We start from the raw sequence: 2,808 nt of genomic DNA on the forward strand, positions 1-2,808 counted from the left end.
ATATTTATACATATATATATATATATATTAAATTTATATATATATACATATATATATATATATACATATTATATACATATATATACAAATATATATACTGCACGCATAATATCATAATATAGGCGAGCTTTTATTTTTTTATTTACATATAATGTGAATAGTTTTGTTTATCTTCAGTTTACGTTCTTAAAAACGTTTTAGTATTTCGGGCTTCGGTTGAAAGTTTCAGAGTCCTTGTTCAGATATTTCGAAAGCGTATACGCAATCACCGGTGAATTATATCGTTCTCTGCATTTGTAGCAATGATAAAAAAAACAGGTACATAATGTAAATATAAAATTAAAAATATACAATATATTTAAGTATTTACTCCCTCTCAAATGAAAATTGGTCACCCGGGGGCCGGGGGATACTTTACCGACACGAATTTTTGAGAAGAGTTTTTAATATGTTGTCGTTTATTCTAATATATACCATCTGTCCTTCAGTATATAAATCACAATCGAATTTATTATTATTCTAAATTCTGATTTCAAATTGCTTATCCTGTTTTATTTGCTCAATTGCTCCTGTACCTAGCAACCAAATTGATATGACCAATCCCTGCCGAGAAGACTCGTGGAAGCATTCCGTGGAACAGAGCTATGGACTTCAGAAGTTCGGAAGCTGTTCGGAAGCTGTTCGGAAGCTGATAAGCTGATCTACTTTCCGGGACTCCGGGTTGTCATGGACACAAGATCATTCATTTGAGAATTGGATGATCGACTGTAAAATAATACGCTATCTCAACCATTTCAAATTTATACGTAAACAGAAGCTTAATATACTATTGTGCGGGCTGCTTTGTCAACGTACTGGTCGCATCGCGTTTTGTTTCGTGTGCGTCACTGATACTCCATACTTTGAATTGATATTGGCTGGGTACTAAACAATGTATCTGTCCTACCGACATTCACGGACAGGACTTTGGTGCAAGCTTTTAGTATTGACAAAATATTCAGCCACTCAACACATATAAAGCACTTCATTAAATATCACAAAGCTTCTGTACACAGTTGCAAAAATAGCATAATTCACCGCCATCGTTTTGACTGTCATGCATTTTTCAAATAAAAATGTATACATTGCATACGAAGCCTTTCTATATTTTCATATTAATAAATATATACAAACAGTCCGGAATATATATAAAATACCTCTCGAAACTATCGAATATTCGTATTAGGAACCAATTTGCGGCAGCTACATAGTTGGTTTATTTATGATTCGGTTGGAAGTGACCATGAAAACAGTTGACATTTTTTTTAAACTGAACGAAATTCTATTATTACGATATTTGACAATCCTCTTTGAAAAAATATAGAACAGCAGGCTGATAGAAAAAAAAATATTGTTATGCAAAAGATGCACGACTCGAAAGTCATCACAGATCTGAGCTATTTTGTCCGTTGTGTTAAAATTGAATATTTCTATACATTACGTGCAAAACTGGCATGACAGTCACATCGAGATTGTGAGTTATACACTTCCTGTTACAAGTGATAAGTAATGCTATATTTATATATTGTAACATATGTATCATACAATCCTTCATTGGATGACCAAAAAGTGTATGCCCCACCCGTACTTCCCACAATACTACCCTTTGCTATCCATCTCCGGTATACGACTTCACCTGTCATGCGCGCTACTTCAGCGCTTCATTGCCATCTAGGCGTACTATGATAAACTAGCCGAGACCAATAATCGAATATACATACGAAACTATACGTAAAAGGATCCGCAACCGCTGTTTAAGATCGGCGGGCTAGGCTATCGGGAGCGAACCTGGACGGTTGCGCACTATTCAGACCATCGAAGTATGTGTCAATGCGACGATACTTTTACGGAATGAAAGATCTCGCCTTGTATTTAAGTTGTACACACACTACAGTCGTCTACATAAACCTCCACATAGTACTCGTATATAGTTTATGTGTGAAAAAATATTTGATGACTTGTATTTACATAGCAGTTGGTCAATTAATAGACGTCGATGCAACAAGACAAAAGTACTGGAAGATGAGGTCTTGAACTTATGAAGTCTCTGTGAGAGAGCAAGTAGGTTGCATATACATCAGCCACCAGAGTATCATCCACTAAATACCACAAGAATCATTGTACACAATATTCAATACTCTAAAAAATATGTAGAAATACACATATTTATGTTTGTATTACTACCTTTTTTTTTGGCAAAAAATGACAGAGCATAAAAAATAAAAACCCCGAAAATCAATGACGAGATGAGTGGTCACGAATCATTTCAATGTTTTAGGGATGTTCGGTACTATATCATTTTGGCGGGCGACAGAAAACGGTTACATGCCAATCTACGTACAAATCAGAAAGTAAATAATAAATAATAAAGAAATAAATGTTGCGTCGATAGCTTGTGTTGTCGACAGTTGTTGTTGGGTTGACAGGCTTGATTTCAGGTGTATTCCATTGCGTATGTCTTTATCAACTTCAAGGTAGTGTTATCTAACTACTGACTGTCCATCTGCGGCTGATCAGCACCACTAGCAGCGAGTATGGACTCGGAGTTTCCATCAGGCGGGCCCCAAGAGGATTTGAGCTCTGGACCTCTCGAAGAACGATTAAAAAGCAAGGTAAAGAACTTGGGGATAAATGGAAGGCGATGACTTGTGCGTGCATGTGCTATATATATATATATGTTTTAAGAAGCAATATATACATATACATGGACACTCATACATATGGATATACAAATATCCATAAATATTTTTTAAATATATATATAAATAT

This window comes from Sphaeroforma arctica, assembly GCF_001186125.1.
Source record: "Sphaeroforma arctica JP610 unplaced genomic scaffold supercont1.69, whole genome shotgun sequence".
In the NCBI taxonomy this organism is placed as follows: Eukaryota; class Ichthyosporea; order Ichthyophonida; genus Sphaeroforma; species Sphaeroforma arctica.